The sequence below is a fragment of the Macrobrachium nipponense genome, chromosome 19 (assembly GCF_015104395.2).
Source record: "Macrobrachium nipponense isolate FS-2020 chromosome 19, ASM1510439v2, whole genome shotgun sequence".
Lineage (NCBI taxonomy): Eukaryota > Metazoa > Arthropoda > Malacostraca > Decapoda > Palaemonidae > Macrobrachium > Macrobrachium nipponense.
In genome coordinates, this window is record NC_061088.1 from 73,914,503 (window position 1) to 73,938,157 (window position 23,655).

A 23,655-nucleotide genomic window follows, 5' to 3' on the forward strand; every position below is an offset into this window, starting at 1 on the left:
TGTGGCTCTTCCTTGTACTAATCTATTTATGTCTTTTCTTAGTGTTGGTGACCAAAACTGTACTGCATATTCAAGATGGGGTCTAACTACTGATGTGTAGAGCTGCAGCACAGTTTCCTTGTTTCTGTATTTGAACTGCCTCTTTATGTATCATACTAGTTTCTGTGCCGTCTTTTCTGCTTTTATGCACTGTTTTGTGGATTTTAAGTCCTTGGTAATAATGACTCCAAGGTCCTCCTCTTGTTCTACACTATTTGTGTCATTCCCAAGCAGCATGTAGCTGGCGAGTACAGATTTGTTGAAGATCAAGCACAGGAAATATTTAAGTCGAGGAATTCCAGCAGACTGAAACAATTTAGATACTCCTTATTCAAGAAAGATCAAGTGAAAATGGGACAGGTAACCTTTTTATAATCTATTCCCGTAAAAATCAAGAGAAAGGGAAAGTCCAACCGTTAAACATAAAAGATAAACCAGCAAATCTTTGCTTATATGTGCAAAACGTAGAGGAAATAGTAGTTGGTTAAACACCGATCTCGACACAAGTCACTTATCTTCGAGAAAGGTCAAATAATGGTCTTTTTTTTTTTTTTTTTTTTTTTGACCGGGGAGAGTGATTAGGTCTAAACAGGAAAATAGGTCTAAGGTGGCCCGTGACAAATACTACATGCGCCAGCCTCCATGTGTCAGGATTTCGACCCATGGGTTAGAAGTGTGAAAACGTGTGACAAAGTCCAAAATTGTTGAGAGAGCGAAAAAAATCTATCGCAGGATTTCTCTTAGAGTATGGTTGCCAGACCCTTATAGTCATTTCATCCCGAGATACAACCATAGGAGGAGTCACTCGTTTAACTGTCTGGCACCCAGTCTACTGTGCAGGTCAAAACAGGCACAAATGGTGAAGAACAGAGTCGACTCAAAGCCCTTTACTCGGTAAGTAAGAGAACCACCAATTGCATACTTACAATAATAGTCAACATAGCACGAAAGTCCGCGTGCTTGAGAATATCATAAAATCACACGTTAAGGCAGCGAGTGAAAACCGGGACTTGAAACTGCAGAATAAACTGTGAAAGTACTTGTTCCAAGTGCCGGTTTTCACTCGCCATCTTACGTGGATTTTATGATACAATAATAATTATATACTTTAATTTCAATCAATTCAACTTTGCTACTGCCCGTTCCTGGCTTTTATAAACTTTGTATGGGACTTTTTAGTTTTTTTTTTTTTTTTTTTTTTTTTTGCAAAAGAAAACTATTGTGATGGCTTTGCCTGTCCGTCCGCACTTTTTCTGTCCACCATCGGATCTTACAATCTACTGAGGCAAGAGGCCTGCAAACTGGTATATTGATCATCCACCCTCCAATCATCAAACATGCCAAATTGCAGCCCTCTAGCCTCAGTAGCTTTTATTTTACTTAAGGTTAAGGTTACTCATGGATCGTGCGTCTGGCACCGCTAGCGGTGCTAGCCACCGACGCATCTTCTCTTGACCGCATCTGAGGAGCAACTGAGCGTTGCCTGTTCGTGGCTGAGAGGTTCATACTGCAGCACCTCGAGAGTTTCAGACAGCATTATACGCTGTACTGAAAACTCGATAGTGCCGAAGTTTCACTTTTTTTTTTTTTTTACTGTGCATCAACAAACTGCACGTATAGATTCTTTTGTATATATATTTCAGAGTATGATATATATATATATATATTATATAATATATATTATTATATATATATATATATATATATATATATATTATATATATATATATATATATATATATATATATATATATAATATATATATATATAATATATATATACTATATATCTATATATATATATATATATATATATATATGATATATATATATATATATATATATATATATATATATATATATATATATATATATACATATATATATATAATATATATATATCATATATTATAGATATTATATTATATATATAGATATATAGATATATATATAATTAATATATAATATATATATATATATATTATATATATATATATTATAATGCCATATAGATATATATACTATATTATATTATATATATATATATATATAATAATATTATACATATAAGTTATATATATTATTATATATATATATATGTATATATATATATATATATAGATATAATCTGACGATGGCATTTGACTTCGCCTCGAAACGCTATAGTCGCTTCATATTTAATCTCGTATCTGACTCGTGAACGGTCAATGACCTCTGTGTCTTGAAAGTCTTATATATAAAAAAAAAAAAAAAATAAAAAATAAAAAAAAGTTCGGCCTTCCTCCTCAGAATTAACTTGACATTAGGACGCATGTTCCCACCTCACGATGACGTCAAGGTAAGCCGAGGAATAAGTGAGCTCTGAATTGTAACTCAAGTGTTTTTATAATTCAGAACAGTCTTTTCCAATTTGTTTATACAAATTTCGAGTCGTCTTCATTCTTGGCAGGCTAAGCCCAAAATGCTTAACAAACTAATTTTTAAAAATCACAGGAAAAGAAGCAGAAGCCGAGATACGAGTGACAAAAGAAAGCACATGAATAAGGCTTTTGAAGGTAGAGTAAAATAGAATACAAAATTTAGGCCGAAGGCCAAGCACGGGGACTATGAGGTCATTCAGCGCTGAAAGGTTAATTGAGAGTAAACAGGTTTAAAAGGTGTAACAAGAGAAAAACTCGCAATTGCACTATGAAACAATTTTTAGGAGAGGTTGGAAGGCAATATGGAAGAAAGAGAATACGAATGGAGGTACAGTAAAAAGGAATGACAGTGGTTGCAGCTGCAGCTAGGAGCTGAAGGGATGCTGCAGACTCTAAATAATCCCTACAGTGTAATGCGAGAGGCGCACTGGCGGCACCTAACTATGGGGAACTGAAAAAATTAAAAAACAGTAAGACTAGGCCTACTAAAGACCAAGAACTTGGCTTTTCAAGTGGCTTAAGACTAGGCCTACTAATCTACAGTGTTGCAGTGAACTGGTGATCTCTTATGCTGGGCAGAAGTGTGCCTCATCGATATATCAACAGATTATGGATGCTGACATTGCAAAACGAGTAGCACACACTGGTAATGAAAAAGTACAAATAATCCTTACCGACAGAAAGTTTTAGGGAAACTGCAAATCTGAAGAATACACCCGGCAGTTTCATTTCTCTCGTTCAAAACAGGACGTCGTGGTCTGTGCCAATCCAAATGGCATCTTTGTTTCAGATCCAGTTTTTCTTTTTAAATGAGGATAATCAAGTCTTAATTTTAAGAAAAAATAACTTTTAGTGAAGCTGGAGGTAAGAATAAAATATGAAGAAGCAAGCCCGGAATCATGTGGAAGCTTAAAATTTGCATACTGGCTGGCAAGAAAACATATCTGGACTCAAGGTACCGGCTCTTACAGAAATCTCCTTCCGGTAACCTCGGGGTTGAGGGATCTTTGTTAACATACAGCTTTCGGGTCTAGCCTGTGACATGGTTTTACATAAAAGTTTTAAATACCGAGTGAACCAAACTGATGCTCCACGTTCCTTTAAAAGCTGCCTAAGGTGATTACCTTAAAAAGTTCTCATGATATGGTCGCGATTTCACAGAAAAAAAAAAACTTGAAATCGCAACTGTAATATTCTACGTTATAAGCCTCTAAGTGGACGCTACGTGAATACAATCTTTCAGGTTTTGGGCTCTGCTGATTGAACAAGATGTTGAACCTCACATCAAGGTCGAACATTGAACCTAGGGTCACAAATTTCGACGCTCAATCGGATATTTTAACAAACGTCATGACAAAGACTCAAAGAATTATCCTTTTTCTCAGAATGTGTACCGGTAGCCCAGTGACTAGCATGAAGTAAACCAGGCCCTCTGCCTCTTTTTTTAACTTGAATTCACACTCATGACATAATATTCTAAACAAACAACAACAGCGATGAAGATGAAGCACTATTACAACGCATGAATGCAGCTGCGCTGTGAATATTACAAATAGCCTCTTTCGAAAGGAAACGCCGCTTAACTTTTACCTTCTTTATTGTTGTGTGGAACGACAAGACCTCAACGCTGGCAAATCCTTTTGTTGTTGCTTTTGGCGAAAAATAAAGATTCGCGGGAGTTCCCCATCTTCGTCTATTCTGTTGTAAGACAGACGAACTACATTATCTCACGTTGCAGTGACTATGCTTACGCTATTATCATTAAAATATCGACGTTCTATTAGGTGGTGGTCTGTTGACTAGAAATAGACTGATCGGACGTTGGAACCAAACAAAATGCCTGGTTCATGGCCTTCGGTCTAACAATGATTTCTTGTTAAAACACATTGGGGCAAATGCGTCGAGTATCAGAGATGGTTAAAGCTGGTGTTGTAGTATTCGAGTTTCTTGTTGCAAGCGGATATATATATATTATTTTTTTTTTTGTAGGGGTGGGGGTTGGTGGGTGGAAGGAAGTGTAGATGACCAGAATTTTCTTAATCTAAAGCTGACTCTTTGCACGAATGCCGTAAGCAGCGTATAATAAACTACAAGCTGTAGTCAGTTCTTCAAAAACAAACGCTCCGAACTGCTAACCGTCCTATGATTTTACTTATTTCCCGATTCATTCCACTTAAGAGAATAAGTGCTCGCTGTCTCTGGGTTCGGTTTTAAAACTTGAAACACGTGCTAGGCAAATTAGAATAGGCTAATTGTTCTCCCATCACGCCTCGTTAAATCTCATACTACAGCTGTCAGTTGGGGTACTTAGCATTTTTACGCTATCTCCTCTTGTTTAGAATAAGTGCGCCTCTGTAATGACACCTGGGGGGAGAACATTTGCTGTCATATTTACTATTATTATGAAGCCAAGTGGTTATAAACAATAATAGCTGAAAAAAGGCAATCATAGGCCTGTGTTAACTAAAGCACATCTCGAGGTTGGAGGACTGATTAATTGGTCGCGTTAAAATATGTAGCAAATGAACGACATCAAATTCACTATAGGCGTAGTTCTCGTTGATTCAGGGTAGCGTTCTTTTCCCTGGAGCCGTTATAATTATTTTCTATACACAAACCTAAACAGTAGAACCTATTTTTAACATAATTCAATTAATAGATAAGTTGAAAGCATAATGATCTTTTACGAATATGACAATCTATGACGCCTAAAAAACGAAGGAGTATTATCGACTACATTGTCCACTTACAACTTACTTTTCTTTCTTGCTTTCCTTCTCCCCATCTTCATTTGACCCTGGGTGCTAACAATGGAAAGTATAATCTCGTTCAACTGGCTGCTCCGCCCATAATTCCTCCTCATTATTCCGTTGCACAGACGTCCGAAACACCACGACAAACTCTAGCAATAGGGACACAGGAATATGGAAGTCTCGATGCTATTGAGAATACATAAGCACGGTCTAGGTATATACCTAGACCGTTTATATACCTAGACCGTGTACATAAGTATATATAACCGATTATCGGTCTACACAACTGACGCGTCTATCTAGTTCATGTCATTAGTTTTATCTTTATATTTCTTAATTCTTTCTTGCCAAAGAACAAAGAAACATCAAGCCAACGCAACGCCCTACCAAAAACTGGGCTATTGTGAAGTTCGAGTTGTTTGTGGGTACCCTGTTAATATCTTAACCTTGGGGTGTTGCATCGCCACCACTGACCCACATCGTGGGACGGAAAAAAAAAAATGCTATTCCTCAAGTCACACAGACTGCTGCTACCCAGGTTTTGTCATTCATGGCAGAAAATCAAACCTAATAAACCTTATAAAGCAGAACGGAAAACGTACGGGTAATGTATCAGAAAGGCCTATGGTGTTTACAATTAGTTTTGGACGAGAATTTTTGCGCTGGAATGAATAAACTTCTGGCTTGTAAATTTTGGAACGAAAATAGTTTGGATCTTTCCAAGATAGTGAACCCCAAGGGTTTTCCGGGTCATTATCTAGGACTATTTTTCTTAGGGGTCATTACCTTTATGATATGGAGTCTTTTGTTTATGTTTTTTAAGGTCCCAACGGCCTTGTAAAAACATTTTACCCTTGGGGCTCAATCTAGGAAAGATCCATAGTTTTAATCCTGTTTTGTTATGAACCTGGGCATGAGGCACGGCACTGCATCTATAAGTCTATATATGACGAATTCACCAACAAGCTGTTTCTGGGGCGAAGCGAGGAGGAGGCTGGTAGATTACTGGAACAAACAAATCTCCTCCACCAACCTCGCAAGCGAAACTCCATACCTGACTAACGCGCTACCGGATAAGGGCTCGATCAAATGTAATGCTTCAGGACCCACCCACGCCATAATGATGTCATTGAATGGCGAGGCCGTGGCAGAAGAAGTACCACCACGTCCAGGCAGGAAGTCGGGGTAAACTCGTTTTTGTTTGACTTTGCTGCCTTTTAGAACACTACCTAGGCAACATGGAGCAGCTAAAGCCCACAGCTGCAGGTCTCAGGACAGGAGAGGGAAGGTTGTTATTACAATTAGGCTTAGTCGCAAGGATCGCCCAAAAGTGGAGAGGAATCTGGCTTTGTTTTTCTTACCAGTGTTTCATGTATTCCTCACACAATGGGACTGAAGAAGTCTCACTCAGAATGTTGTTCAATTGAAACCTTAAAAGTTCAAACGGAAAGACATTACTACCTTCAAACAATTTTCCTTGTATTTTAATAAGTTAATTACAACTATGTCTATTTATTTAACAGTTAGTATATATTATTTTTTTCTTTTTTAATAACTGCTCTCCTCTTTCTGTGTGTTCTATTACTTTCTGTTATTTATTTCAAATGCATACTATGCTCCGTGGAAGCTTCAATTTCTAGTCAATGTCCCTTGTGCGCTTTTTTTCATATGAATGGGGTTCATCTTCCGAATAATAATTATAATAATAATATGAGTCTTAAAATGGAGAAACAAATCCACAGTTATGTATATGTACATATATTTAAAGATAAATCAGTACAGACTGATCTTTAAATATTTATGTACATACGTATACATGATTGTGGATTTGTTTTTCCAACAACAACAACAACAACAACAACAACAACAACAACAATAATAATAATAATAATAATAATAATAATAATAATAATAATAATAATAATAATAATAATAATAATAATAATAATAATAATAATAATAATACTATTATTATTATTATTATTATTATTATTATTATTATTATTATTATTATTATTATTAATTCTCAGTCGAATTATAATCACGCTTCCGCAATTAGAGCTCTGATAAAATGCGTTATTAGCATTTTGATCGTTACGACATTCGACGTTCGGTCTAAGGATTTAAATTAAGACTGATAAAATCTTAAATTGGTAACTGCAGAAAAATATTTACATTAAACTACATAGATTATTTTTAAGAAGTACAAGATAAGATTTTTGTTAAATTCTAGTAAATTTAAGTCAACTTGGATAGAATTCTGTTAAAATTGTAAAATATTGTATATTTTCTCTAATAAAAGATAAACAAAAAATTAAGGATATCTAAATATCCTGCAATAAATATTTAAATCCTTTTATCAAAAAAATGTATATACACCTCACTCTCCAACTACGGACTTTTTCCATACAGATTACATTGATAGTATATGAATATGAACTAAGCCTCATAAAAGGTTGGTTGCTTTACTTCACGATTAACAGGTACTTTATTAATCCCGGTTTACATTAGGCTGAATTACGACGACAACGAGACTTTGCCCGAAGGCATCATGAAAGTTTAGTCAAGTGTGAGCAAGAATTTTATTTTCATTAATAATACAAACTAACTGTCAACGTTATTTCTGCTGAACTTGTTTCTTTGTTCATTCAAACCTGAATCATTTTTTTTTTTATGTAACATTAAAACCTGGACTTTTATCCCGAAATCTCTTCATAAAAATCAATCTAAGGCAGACTTTCAGAGACCCAGGTTTACCACCCCTGCGATACCTGGTTCAACACATTTCAATAGGCCTACGATACCCTGGTTCAATAGGCCTAAGATAGGTATGTTCAAGAGGCCCCAAGATACCCTGGTTTAATAGACCCTGGTTTAATCGGCCTACGATACCCGGCTTTAATAGGCCTGTGATACTTAGGTTCAATAGGCCTACGATACCCTGTTTTAATAAGCCCACGATTCCCCGATTCAATAGGCCTACTTTTATCATACCACCACAGCATTGCACACACACTACTCTTTTTTTTTTTTTTTTCCATCTGTCCATCCGCCTGTGATGTTTTCGCATGGTAACACTGCGTCCCAGGCTTTAAATAGTTACGCTATGTGTAAGTTTTCGGTAAATAAAAGGATATCTGGGTGTACATTTGCAACTGAAAAGTGTTTTAATAATTTACTGTATGCGAATTACACCGTTGATATTCAAAATAGGATATTATTTAAAGACCGTGACGCAGTGTTACCATGCGCACACACCACAGGCGGATGGACAGATGAAAAAAAACAGTGTAGTCAGAAAACTGTGAATATAACAGCCAAACAGCTTAGCCTAGGGGCTTTGAGGAATTTTTACTACAAAAGTATACAACAAAAAGATATGTATGTACAGTTCATGTTTATTGATCTAAACCATAATATAGATATATATATATATATATATATATATATATATATATATATATATATATGTGTGTGTGTGTGTGTGTGTGTGTGTGTGTGTGTGTGTGTGTGTGTGATTGTAATCATTGTTCTGGATAAATAAACCGGAACAACTGCATCAACTACCTCAAGATCAAATGGTATATACCTAGTAAACATGAACTTTCTACTTATTTCTTTGCATTACCAATTATGAATTCGTCAATACACTTCGCATTACTGACAGGTACTGACAACAGTGTTGGAGAGAGAGAGAGAGAGAGAGAGAGAGAGAGAGAGGAGAGAGGAGATAGACCGAGAGAGAGAGAGAGACGAGAGAGAGAGAGAGAGAGAGTATCATCTAACAAGCCCACGATATTAGATACCACAAGACACACTAAACTTCCAAAGACTGGCCATATCCTTTTCATCTTCAATTAAATTCTCTTATGTTATTATGGCATCACAATCCAGAGCTCATCTACTTTGAACATATAATATCGAATAAAAATAAATATACAACTCGGTGTGAAAAAAACTTATAAATAAATACATGAATCATATAAACCAATGAAATACGTCACTGGATTTGTGTTTTTGTTGTTGTTTAAAGGAGTAGCTTTCATCAAATAGCAAAAACTTGGGTACAAACCCCACAAAAGTTCCACAGGCCTAACCAAACTGCCAAGGGTCGTGACCCTGACACCTTGATATCACAGCCAACGTGACAAAAACCGAATTATCATCCAGGTGAGTTTTCAGCCTAATGCGCGCCCATTTAATCTAGAGGCAGGTAAAAATGAAATTCAAAATTTTTCCGTTAAACACATTAGGGAGTTAAAAATAATACAATATCAGCGCTCGGGGAAATAAAGTCAGTTGTGACCACGATTAAAAAATAAATGCACCATGCAGTTATTTTATTTATTGTTATTTATTTTGCTGAATATAAAAAAAATAAACAGAAATGGTCTCAATTTTCACGGAAGACAATGCTCCGAGTCTAAGTTAACATTTACCGCAGGCGACATTTTCTGATGGTTATCATATTTCATACTGATCTGCCGGGTTACTCTCTTACGGACAAACTAACATAGTTACGGACACTATTATCCAACCCACAAGACAAATTCCATTAAAAAAATGCTTATGTTAATGCAGAACGCCAATATATATATATATATATATACATACATACACACACACACACACACACACACACACACACACACACACACACATATATATATATATATATATATATATATATATATATATATATATATAATATGCGTGTCTGGCTCACAAACTCAATTCATGGGATAAATGGCCGAAAATGATCTAGTCAAACTACCTTATGTTCAGATTTCAAATCCATTACACCGCAAGAGAGTCCATCCCACAACAAAGCAGTGAAAGGAATAAAAAGACAATTGGTACAATTAAGCGCTGCTGTATGGGATAGCTGAAAACTTTGGTTTATAGCAGAAGTTAACACAAGAGACAACAGCTATGTTATGAAACCACAGTATGCACTAACAGTGACCTTACAGCAACGCTATTATAGCGTTTCCTTTGACCTCTCTCGAAGGCTGGAACAGACAGGCTAAACTGTTGGGTAATATTTTCCGACCTATTCGCTTTGTGTGACCTTGGCCGTGCCGTTTGGAAGCTGGCTGGATTCGAGGTCAACATTTGCACAATATGTGCGCGCTTATATCCTGGTCCAGTCTCTTATTACTTGTATGAGAGAAGAGAGAGAGAGAGAGAGAGAGAGAGAGAGAGAGAGAGAGAGAGAACAAACATTTCCTGGAGATTTCATGTTTACATCAGCCTAAGGCTTAATGGATGTGGACTAGGCCTAGCTTCTAGTCGGCCCATTCGAAATTACGACAAAGCCGTCATCACCAGTGAGAAGTGAATCCAAAAACAGAGGAATTATATAAATGCGCAAAATTAAATTAAACTGTTGAAATGAAATTAAAGTCTTTTGATGGCAGTTGACAATCCCATTTATCTTTATCAACTTTAATAAAACGTTGACTTGGCCTCGTTCGCTGAGTAAATGGACTACTCACCCTTACCTAGCATACTGTGTTGTTATTACTGACAAATAGCAATAGGCTGGCATTAAGATTAGACGTATGTTTTCTTTTAATAAACTCTATGGTTTATTCTATTTTTTTTTTCTAAGGGAGAGGGCTGGTCACTTTACCTGAACCAGTAGGTTAATCCTCATGTGCCTATTCACGAACTAATAACCATAAAAAATGAATAAAAAAAAACACAAAAAGTATCCATCTGCCGCCTTTGTAAAACGACCTGATGACTTAACTCACACCCCCCATTGAGCAACATATGATGATGGATTTAGATCAACAAGGCCAATTATCTTTCAAGTGTTCATACTCCCACTCCTTCCTCGGCGAAATCCACGAACTGTGGCTGAATAGTGGAACACCACCTCCGTGGTTAATGAAAGAAATCTTTTCTTATTGTCATGATTACTTCCTTGAGTAGATTCCACATCATTCATGCATTCCTAGACGCTAATTCCGAGACTCATCCATTTGGCGATGACGTCACGGCGTTCCAGATTTCACAATGTCCATACGACAACAACCCGTCGTCCTACATAGAGCCGTAGAAAATTAATGTCTCATATCTGCCCTTTCCTCTGGTCATTCTTTAGCCTGCAGGCCCATCCCTATTCAGTCCATGGGTACGGTCTTTTTATTACGTAATTGCATCCGACATTATGCAAGCGGTTAGTCGTGAATTATAGGTTTCGAAATGCCCCGAACGCACTCTTAATTGTTCAAGGACGAGTTTTTTTTTTAATGGAGGGGAGTAATTTATTTTACACACATACACACACACACACACACACACAAACACACACACAAACGACGCGGTGTACGTTAAAAAGACAAGGCCGTTCCCAGTTTCAGCTAAATCGTCCAAGAAACGGTCCAACCGAAATTTAAACTTATGTACTTGTGCAATGCATGATTTGAAAAAGATTCAAAGTCTGAAACAGACAGATTACGTCGAGGGTGAGGGGAAAGGGGAGAGGGAAGTGAGGGAGGGAGTTTGCACATGGTCTAGAGCAGCTTGTCATTTCGACCCATTCCCTCTGTGGTAGCATTCTCTCTTTCTCTCTTGTAATCTGTTGACTGGGTGCCCAAATCCATCAGGCGAGTGGACCTATACCAGCAGCTGTGAAACCCACTTGGTCGGAGGCCGGCTTTTAAAGCTTTTAAAACGAGGATATAATCGATCATGGGATGATAAAACGCCATTTGGCAAATACCAGGCATTGTGCATTGTCGAGTGAGGCCCGGGTCTCCCCCCACACAACGAATTCGAAAGAAAAAATATCTTGACTTACTAAATTTACAAATAAATTATTTAATTTGTGTAATTTGCAAAAGTTTTTTTTTTTCACTTCTTCGTGGCCAAGTGCGTGCTATTAGTTTTATAGGGCAGTTCAACGAAGATTTGGTAACTCGATGAATAAGTCTGTCATTACATAAATTATTTTTTTCTAATCGTCTTGATTATACAATCTAATTTTGACCCAGACGACTACGCTTTTAGTTATAATATGAATATCATCTGTAACCGACACACATAGAACTTTGGCCTGAACTCAGCTACATAAAATAAAATTTAGCCATCATTAATTCAAAGATACGGCAATTAAAAGACTATATTACCTGGGAACTGATGATCATTGCAGAGAGACAATAGGCTATGTCACGAAAGCTTCGTCGAAACCTACAGGTAATTAAACGGCTTTCCCAAGAATTTTGAGACCTTCAGCCTATGATTTGCAATAGATCAAGTTTCAAGTAAATGTGTTATACTTATTACACTGTCCGGAATCCCTGTGTTATGTCTTTGACATTGTAATTACTGGAATGGCTCCCAAATTGATAAAAATGCCGTTAACTTACCAACCCTCAAATTATAAAATTTGGAAGCGGATTTGGTAATGTGCATTTACTGCAAATCAGCGTAGTACTATAGCTGACACAGCTATCGTTAATGCTATTTGGCACCAAGTAAATACTCGTTTGAATAGAGTTCAAAATCTATTACTAAATTTTCAAAAGGGGTAGTGTGCTTTTTATCAAAGGTAATTACGACAAACCACCTTCAGAAGAGAGTGAATCACTTGCCATAGGCCTAAGGCTTATAATAATCTGGGTACGTGAACAGTGAAATTAAGCACCTGACATTCGCTTAGTTTCACTTATCGGCCTCTCAGAGGAAGAGGACGAGGATTAGTCATGATTAGTTTCTCTGTGGTATGTGAAATGCGGGTTCAGTACCGCGAGAGAGAGCAAGAGAGAGAGCATGTAACACAGGCCTAGGCCTAGCAGGTATACCAAACTACACATGTCCTGGTAATGTATACTTGTACAAGAAACTAGTTATGATAAGCGCTAGCCTAATCGCACGAACGAGAGAGAGAGAGAGACAGAGAGCCAACATATGGGGAGAAAATCTGCTAAGTTTATAATGAATGTCACGACCCACAACTGACGGCTCGTTTAAATAAATAGGTGAGTAAAATAAATGAAACATATCAAACGGTTTAAAGCTTTTAACTGCGAAGCTATGCCAAAACGTCTTTTTAAATCCGCTTCAGCATGAAAATGAAGGACTGAACCAATTAACCTTGGCACACAAACATACACATTATATATATATATATATTATATATATATATATATATATATATATATATATAATATATATTGTGTGTGTGTGTGTGTGTGTGTGTGTGTTGTGTGTGTATAAAATATATAAATATATATATATAATATATAGATATATATAGATATATATATATATTATAATATATATATATATATGTATAATGTGTGTGTGTGTGGTGTGTATAAAATATATATATATATATATATATATATATTATATATATACATATATATATATATATATATATATATATATATTATAATATAATATATATACATATATATATATATATACAATATAATGATATCTATATATATATATATATAGATATATATATATATATTATATATATATATATATATATATATATATAGATATATATATATATAGATATAGTATTATATATATATATATATGGATATACTATTATATATATATAGACATATACACATATATATATATAGTATATATACATATATAACATATTTATATATACATGTTATATATACGTGTATATGTAGATATATTTAAACTTATATTACTTCTTAAGTCGTGGCACGCGTATACCTACAGTATACTTGAAAACGCTGACCTGAAGTGTCAAGTGTTTACACTCCTCGTTGTTGTCTGTGTCAAAATTCAACAAATAAACACTTTGCTGAGCACTTACTCACAACCACTAACAAACACACTCGCACATGTGAACACGGCCGCTCGACGTCGGTACTACACCCGGAGGTGTTCACTGATCCAGTGACCAACACAGACTGAACTTAAAACAGATATTACGGGATCTTATACTGTTGGGTGGGTGGAGGTTGGTGGTGAGGTCTCTCTCTTCTCTGCCTCCTGATATACATACAAGCGCTGGCTAGGCTTATAAGTCCTTTGATGCCCATTGCAAAATTGTTTGGAAACCGTTGTCCGATTTCTCCGTTCGCCGACTACGAAATTGTCAGCTGCAGTTCGTTTGTAACTTCTCAGGGAAAAGAATGTCAGCATAGTTGAAGAGCGATAGCATCTAAACATGACAGGTGGAATTCCCCATTACCTATTATTCCTCGTCTGCGATATTGCCAACCTGTTTGGAAACCGTTGCAAGATTGCCCAGTTCTTTGACTACGAAACTGTCAGCTATAGTTCGTTTGAAACTTTTCGAGGAAAAAGATGTCAGCACAATACAGATGGTACTAAATGTGGCAGATGGTATCCGGTGTTTGGGAGTAGAAATATATGTTTAATCTTGGGATTAATTTTTTGAACTGAACAGTTTTCTTTTGTTACCATATTTAATATTATGGAAACACGTTTTTCATTATAATTTTATAAAGCAATATCAGATAATTTACTTTTCATAAAAAGGTTGGTAAACTTTAAAAAAAAAAAAACTGGAACTCATATCAAGAGGAAGAACTTTGGAAAAGTTGTTTATCAATGGAATTCTTCCTCTTCTTCTTGTAAGGAAGTTTATTCCATGGCGTGCGTACACATTGGGACTTAATTCACTAATGTAACCTTATAACAATTAGACACCTGCGTGAACATCACACCCTGTGACCTTTATAGCTGCGTAACTTCCGCTTCCTCTTAGCAATTAAGGTCTGAATGTACGCACAAAAACAAGGGTTAATGAGTAATGCAACACATCTGAATAATCTCTCTCTCTCTCTCTCTCTCTCTCTCTCTCTCTCTCTCTCTCTCTCTCTCTCTTCGGAGAAGACATAGCATTTCGACTCATATTAAAGTCCTATTTGACAGTAACGATGTGATTTAATAATAATAATGGTATTATTGGACTGTGGTCCAGTGGTTATTAACCTCACTTCACCATTTAGAGACTCGAGTTCAATCCTGAGGGGGAGGAACGTAGCAGTCGCATCCTCCCTAATAATAATAATAATAATAATAATAATAATAATAATAATAAAATAATAATACCTCAATGAATAATAATAATAATAATAATAATAATAATAATAATAATAATAATAATAATAATAATAATAATAATAATAATAATAATACCCCAATGAATGATCAATTTTAATCCGCATTTATTGAGTACACATTTCAGGACACAGCCAGAGCTTCCTGTAGCTACTTGACCTCGTTCTGATGCTCTGGGTGTAGGTTCGAATCCTGCTACAGACGTCAGAATTACTTTGTTTTCAGCATTAGGATCTAAGGCTTTGTAGTAACAAGCGTATCCAGAAAGTGTATGTGAAGAATTCCAATTACATGATTAATTGGTAAAAGGTGACAGCAGATTATATATATTCGTTTATTTGTGTCAATTCTTATTTCAGATCCCTCCTCCTTCTCCATATATATATATATATATATATATATATATATATATATATATATATATATGTATATTATAATATATATATTATATATATATATGAAGAGATTATGAGATAAAAATTGATATCACTCATCCGAGAATATATATACTATGCATATATATGTATATACATACATGCACACTCGCACACACACACACATATATATATATATATATATATATATATATTCCAAGATTCATATACATACAATTTGTTTCAAATTCCTTCGCATTCATATCCACAATTCAATGGGATTTAAACATAAACATATTTTCCCAAAGTTCCCTTGAACGTCCTCTATCCTATTCAAGTGGCACAAAAAGAAAAAGAAATAAAAAAGGAGGAAATAAAAAAAATAATATTAAAAAAAACGATTTCGTCATCTGGTCATCCACACCAATTCCGCATTTCTTGCGAACGTTCTCCGGGTCGATTCGTCAACAACTATAAGCTGCAAGTTGCAAATTGCTTCGGGGAAGTGTGAAAGTTGTGAATTAATAAAAAGGATGCTCCAGATTTTTTTTTTTTGGGGGGGGGGTTGGTGGAGGGGGGGTGAGGGAAATGTGACCAGCTTAATCTACGCCATTTCCTGCAGCTCAGGTCAAAAGAAGAGGGCTGGGACGGTTGCCACACACAGCCACATAAACACACACACACACACCTATATATATATATTATATATATATATATATATATATATATATATATATATACATACTATATTGTTGTCTGGAATAAGCCCATGGTAGTTACTGGTTCGTCAACCGGCGTGACGGGTTGCTAGTACTATGATCGAGATGGATGCTTGGCTAGCAACACCGTCCCAATAAAGACTTGCTGAAAACTGAGATATTAACCCCCAATGAAGCTATCCTACCAAAGGTCTATGATATGAGTTTTTACAGATTCATAGTATCTCTCTACAGTCAAATAACTATCAGGTATGTACATTATCCACTTTTTGGGTAAACGGAGCAAAAATAGAATTCAATCTACCATCTTTTAGGAACGTTCTTTGGTGAGGCAAAGTTCTAATATATATATTATATATATATATATATATATATATATATATATATATATATATACAGAGAGAGAGAGAGAGAGAGAGAGAGAGAGAGAGAATATTTGTAGTACCAACACGCTTCAGCAATCTGTCAACAAAGTCATTTTAGACCTACCAAACGAAACATCGAAGAGAGAGAGAGAGAGAGAGAGAGAGAGAGAGAGAGAGAGATCTATAAGTAAGAGGCTGAGGATAACATGTACCCTAGACCTATTCAACGTAATCCCCTAAACCTTTCGTTTTGCAAAGGTCCACGAAAAGCACCTTATGTCAAAACACACAAGAGAGAGAGAGAGAGAGAGAGAGAGAGAGAGAGAGAGAGAGAGAGAGAGAGCTTTTGAGTGCAGAAAAGAAAGAAAAAAGCAGAACAAAAATCCGAGCATCTGTGAACGCAGCAACACATCCCACATACATGGCGCAAATCCTACTGAGAAACGGTATTTGAAAGATTTCGAGAAGAGAGGACAATTGGCCTACGAATTCGACCCTTCGAAGGACAAATGCTGGGAATTCATTGTTGTCTAGATGTTGTCCTCCACAAAGGAGCGAGATTAGAGATCTAATGGAGAATTAGCTGGAAAAGGAGAATTTGTTGGAAAAGGGAGAATTATGGGTAGCATGGATTACGGGAACGAACTTCGGCCTTGATTTACGCTCCTTGTATTGTATAAATTACTTACATTCTTATCTATTTTTTATATTGTTTTTTTCTAATAACTGATATTCGCTTCTTTCTGTGTTTTCTTTTACCTTCGGTTACTCCTTTCGAATGGACACTGTAATATTCTTTGGAAGTTTGAATTTCAAGTCAAGAACCACTATGGTGGGCTTGTTCCATATGAATAAGGTTTACCATCTGAATAATAATAATAATAATAATAATAATAATAATAATAATAATAATAATAATAATAATAATAATAATAATAATAATAATAATAACAATAATAATAATCTCCCTTTCTTTCGTATGGTAATTTGTACTTTCAGAGGAGTTCAGAAAACGAGAATGGAATTGCATATATAGGCCTTGAGTCGAGCGCTGAGAACTATGAGGTCTTTCAGCGTTGAAAGGGAAACAGGGAGTAAGAAGGTTTCAAAGGTGTAACAGGATGGAAACCTCACAGTTGGACTAAGAAAAAGTTTAAAGAACCAAAAGTAATGCTTACAGTGCACAGCCTAAGGGGATGACTATGTTGGCTCGGGGAGGAGCGTGGATGGCTATATAGATACTGCAGCAAACTTTCTTTCAAAAACCCAAGCATAACCACCTCCTCCATTTAAGTTCTAGAAAATGAATTAAAATTAGTCCCACTCTTCCTCCTCCCTTCTTCTTCTCCCCCTGTTCAAGGGACATAAACCATAAACCGAGTGTGTCCCTGCTTTCATTTCGAGGATTTTATCAATGTCGCATTGACCCAGCCACCCAACCACGTCTCAGTCACTGCTGATACATCGTGCCCGTGTTCAAGAATAAACTCTCGTCATCGAAGCTTTATCGCCTTATTTCCCCCACAAACTGAATTGTGAATATAATTGCCTTTTATTTGCAACCAGTCAAAATCAGCATCCGTGGTGTGTTCTGTTTCTAGTCGTTTCGATTGCTTCTTAGAATGTTTTAATTTAAAAGTGACAACAACATAATGGGCAATAATGGATGCCAATGTCTTTATTGTTTATTGTTGAAGGACATTCAGATGCCCTAGTCCGCCCCATATGGACACTACTCTTTCAGAATACCACACCACACTATAGTTCAAAACAAGTCTGCAAATTACATCTCGGTTCCTCCAATCTTCGATGTTCAGTGTTATGTCTCACTCAAAGTTGCAACTAAAGTCGTTTGAAAGTTACCCAGTAATCTGTTGACATATACACAACTTTTCATACTGCAATGCTCGAATTTAACACCAATACAACACACACTATTTGAACTCAATCCTCATTTTAATGGGCAATCAATGTAATTCCTTAAGAACAGGAGTTATTCTGCCTCTAGGGGATACTCCCCTAAGAAGTCTAGCTGCTCTATTAAATCCTTTGCATTTTCCTCAGTTGATAATTAAGGACTCCATAATCAACTGAACTGCAGTAATCAAGTCTACTAATAATATAGTTCTGAATTCTCATTAACGACTCATCCTAGTATTTCCTTATAAAAGCGATGTTCCTTGAATGGTAGGTATCCCAAAGCTTTCGTAACTTCGTAACTTTTCCACACGTCAGCGCCCAGAGAAAAATAATCCGATCGAGATTGCAAAGTCATTCCTGAGAGTTACGAAGTTACAAGTTGTCAAAAAAAAAAACGATAAAACTGATTAAAGATTCCAACTAATTCAGACGTATAACAACCCAGAGGTCGTGATAGCAAATGTCCCAGAAGATGAGTAAGAAGATAAGGAATGCTATAAAAGATCTGGGAAATGTTGCGAATGCTTTCAGAGATGTTGCAAGGGGAGAAAACATGTCTACCACAGAGAAGAAATATGCGAATGCGTAACGAAAAGCCACATGTGTACGCATTAAGCGGGAAAACTGTTGCATTGTCTGTGAAAGACACCTTGTAATGCAATGCTTCAGCCTTCAGATACCAGAAATATGAACAGAAAGGGTTCAATTTTCCGGAGAACCTTTAAGTCAGAAGTGTGGGAAAGCCCATAGGTTACAAAGTATTGTCATTCAGATGATACATAGCGTATACTAGTAGGCCTAGGTCTACACACAACAGGACACTGTTCAAATCAAAAGTTAGGAGAAGAAGCAAGCCTTAAAGATAAATCTGATCAAGAAGAACAACTGTGAAATATATCACTACTCTTTGAACATTCAAGTTTGCTAGGAATAAAAAGTCAATTAATGGTAATGACAGGATGAGGATATGAAGACTATATGGAAGGTGATGATATTAAGTTAGCTTCCAGTTGAGAAACATCTGTAATTTTGGGGGGTTAATCATTAATGTTGCTGAAAATTGTGATTGACAAGAATTAAAACTAAATACGAGCCAAGTTGTAAACAACAAGGGGATAAAGCTTTACACCTTATGAGACTATGTAGTATGCCCGCAACTGTGTTTGTAGAGTGAACGCTTAGGAGCCAGGAGCCAAACGCTAATTCTTCGAATGTATTCACTGAAGTTTACCGGATTAAATAGTATTTGAGTCAGCTGTGACATAGAACGAAAAGTATTTCGAAGAATATGTAAACAGCAACTGACATTATAGGCCTAGTCATCATCTTGGGTTAAGCCAGCCTTAAAATCCAAATGTCATTACTCATTTACAAGAGGAATTTCTCGTGTGTTGTCGAATCCGCGTGCCATTAGACTTCCTGGGGAGGTTAAATGTAGCCTTCACTTCGAATTTAAAAGCTTAGCTGAATTGCGCCATGACTGTTATATTTAACCAAACGTTTTGATGTTGTTGATCAAAAACAAAATCAGACGTGAAAGAACGACAGTTATTCATGCATACCTATAATGGATTTCATTTGCAAAGTTCTGTGATTCAAGCAACCACATGACTTCTTTTGAGAGCACTGAACTTGCTCATTTGAGACCCATCTCAGCTACTCCAGCTAACCCCGAGTTGATAAACATGAGAATGTTGTTTAAAACTGACTTCTTAAGCCAGAACATGAACAAAAAGCACAATGGGAAATGCTTTCAATATAAAACGGAAAGAACATTTGGATAAAGGACAGGATGTAAGCCCACCGGAGTGATAATACGAAAATTATATAAACACGACCTTTGGATGGCCGAATCTGTTCAAAGGTTAAAACAAAATTATAAGTGTAGGTAAGATCCTCGTAGCAATCCTACTGAGAATAGAAATAAGCGACCATTTGTATAGAAGCCTGTTGATGCCCTGAAAGCATATATATATATATATACATACATATATATATATATATATATATATATATATATATATATATATACAAAAATATAAAGCCATCTTTATGCAGCAACACAGGTTCAACAGCAGCATATAACGATTTCCTACACACAATGAGTGAACCTCCATCTTCCATTCTACAGTCTGTTCTCTGACTTCTGACCATAATTTATTCATGAAAGCATTGAACACCCACGGAGGTACAACACACCTTGGTCTTAGACTCACTTGGGACTCGAACCCGGATTTAGTAAATCACGCTGTAGCTCTGGTGACCAAAGCAGTGAACTACTACCGCCTGTATAGTGAGACTGCTGACTGTCGTGGGTGTATTTGTATTTCATTGTAATGGTACTACGTGAATGAATATTGGAATATCTTTCAACACGTATACGCGCTCCGCATACGGGATGAGAGAGAGAGAGAGAAAGGAAGAGAGAGAGAGAGAGAGAGAGAATGGAACCCCACTACTTTCTTGCGGGCTCCTCAAACGAACGTAAGCTTTCGTTGTAACACATTTTAGCTTCAGAGGTCCCCATTTAGTCACGTTTTGCAATTCTTCTTCTTTTTACTATAAAGACGAATCAGAATAACCGATTACTCCGTTTATCTGCAAGACCGTTAGCGGGTCAAGGCTACAGACGAACAAGTGTTATTATACCAACCACGACGCATAAAAAAATAAAAAAAAAAATAAAAGAACAATTGAAAGCGTCGTGTGGTAAACATGTCAAGGTACACATTTAATTGGGTGGAATGTGGCGTTCCCTGGGAGAGAGTCTGTCTCGAGCGAAGTCAGAGAATTGCAGATTTTCACTAGAAATCGTCTCAGATTTGGATGTAATTCACCGAAATATCCAGAATTTGTTATAAAAAAAATACCTAGTCTCTTTACTAAGAGGAAATTCCATACACAGCGAATTTTGAATGCGTGGAGGGACAATCTGAAACAATTGAGCATCGGCCGTTTGCTTAGTTCAGCTTCGGTTAGGCCGTTGTCCCGTTGCCATTTTCAAAGGGATATACTAATAATATTTTCTTTGGGTATTGATTCCTCCCCCCACCCCCTCTCTCTCTCTCTCTCTCTCTCTCTCTCTCTCTCTCTCTCTCTCTCTCTCTCTCTCTCTCTCTATCCACCCCCAAACTATCTCACCCCACCAACAATTGAGGCACACAACAATCGACTACGAACTGGGTACTTCATTCATTAATAAGGTCGAGAGAGAGAGAGAGAGAGTACTAAATTTCGGACAAGGACTGTGGATGCAAATTTCATTAATGTGCACTTAATAGGCTTTCTTAAGAGAGAGAGAGAGAGAGAGAGACTGTTATATGAGACTGCAATTTCAGTCGTCTCCCAAAATAAGAAGAAGAGGAAAGAGAGCGAGAGAGAGGTTCTTTGGCCAATCTTCATAAAAGAGACAGTCAAATGCGGGTAAGAACCGTTTAGGCCATCAAGCTTAAAGAATAAAAAAAAACTAATTGTAAGTTTAAATTATTTTCATTTCAGTTCGTAACTTAGAAAAAAAATATATATTCCTTTTTCATTTTATAATAGCAAGGGTTGGACTCTGCCATCAGTATATTGATCAGATATATATATATATATATATATATATATATATATATATATATTATACTCATATATATATATATATATATATATATATATATTGTGACGAAGTGGCGTAGAGTATCTGGGTCTGGATACCATTAATACTTGGTGCATGAAATAGTCAAAGATCTGTGTATGGACACCATTAATATTTCTTAACCCAAATTGCCAAGTATCTGGTTACTACACTTACCATTTGTACTTGCTAATACAAGAGACCCTTTTATTCCTGGGTCTGGGACACCCTTTGTACTTAGGGCACAGTTCATTCAAGTACCTGGTTGTTACTTACCTCACTACAGACAGACACCTGACCCTTCATCACAAATACTAAACGACTGAATACTCTAAAGGTAAGAGTGATCCCTTTTTTCTAACTGAACAGTCAAGAAAACAATCAGTCTAAGTTCATTAAAATAGGTGTGAGGTAATCTTAATTAAAGGGCATCACTCGTGCAACTTCAAATCTAAGTATTTCCCTGATTCTATTTTATTTGTGGGAAACGTCACAATTATCCCACTATATTTCTACCTAGACAAACAAAATATCATGCTGGTGGTTCAATGAAATTCTCATATAAATCTTAAATACAAAAATTTATTTCTAAATTCAAAATTTATAAGTGAAATACACAATCTCAGGGAAGTTGTTATTACTTGAAACCAAAAGTTTAATTAATTCTTGAGTTAATTATTAAGCAAAATCAAATCAAAGTTTATCAAGAAAATTAATTAAATTGAATCATACAGCAATAATTAAATTTGAAATTAAATTTAATTAAATGCAAGTTAATTCACAAGTCTAAGATTCAAAATGTACACAATAGAATATTATTCAAACTAATTAAACAAAATAAAGACAATGCAGAAAAACATAATGCATAATATGAAAACAATTAAAGCATTGACAGTACACACATTAAGCATATAAAAAGGGGAAATGTCAAAAGAACAAAGCAAAAGATAAATGTTTAGAAATTATAAAACCCCGAAGTGCACTTCAAAACATTTGTAAAAATACCTTATACACAGCTGCGCTTCAACAAAAGGCCTGTTACAATTTTACACTTTTTCACTATTTTCGTGGGCGCCTTCACAGATTTAACAAAAAAATAATACTATGTTCAGATTCCACAAACAACACATATATTACTAAGAATTATATAAAAATGAGTGACCAGCTCGTTACGTTAAGTTACTGAAACAGCCTCGCAACCGAGCGAGAGCGAGAGAGAGATTATGGTAATTCAAAAATGAAAAATGGATCACTTAAGGCATGTTATCTTTAAATTTGGGAATCTGAACACAGAAACAAACATTTCATACCATGATACACAAGTTCTGATGTGAATTAATCATATTACCACA

At 35.8% G+C, this 23,655-nt stretch overlaps 1 protein-coding gene across 2 annotated transcripts in view; it reads right to left on the minus strand.

Moving 5' to 3' along the window:
* Window positions 1-14,147, minus strand: part of LOC135218276 (uncharacterized) — an 83,559-nt gene extending 69,412 nt beyond the window's left edge. Inside the window, exon 1 of one of the 2 annotated variants that reach the window (XM_064254487.1) lies at window positions 14,030-14,147. The gene's annotated coding sequence lies outside the window, so the exon portion shown is untranslated. The remainder of the gene's footprint in view (window positions 1-14,029) is intronic. The other variant, XM_064254493.1, reaches the window with a different exon arrangement.
* Window positions 14,148-23,655: the final 9,508 nt, after the last annotated feature.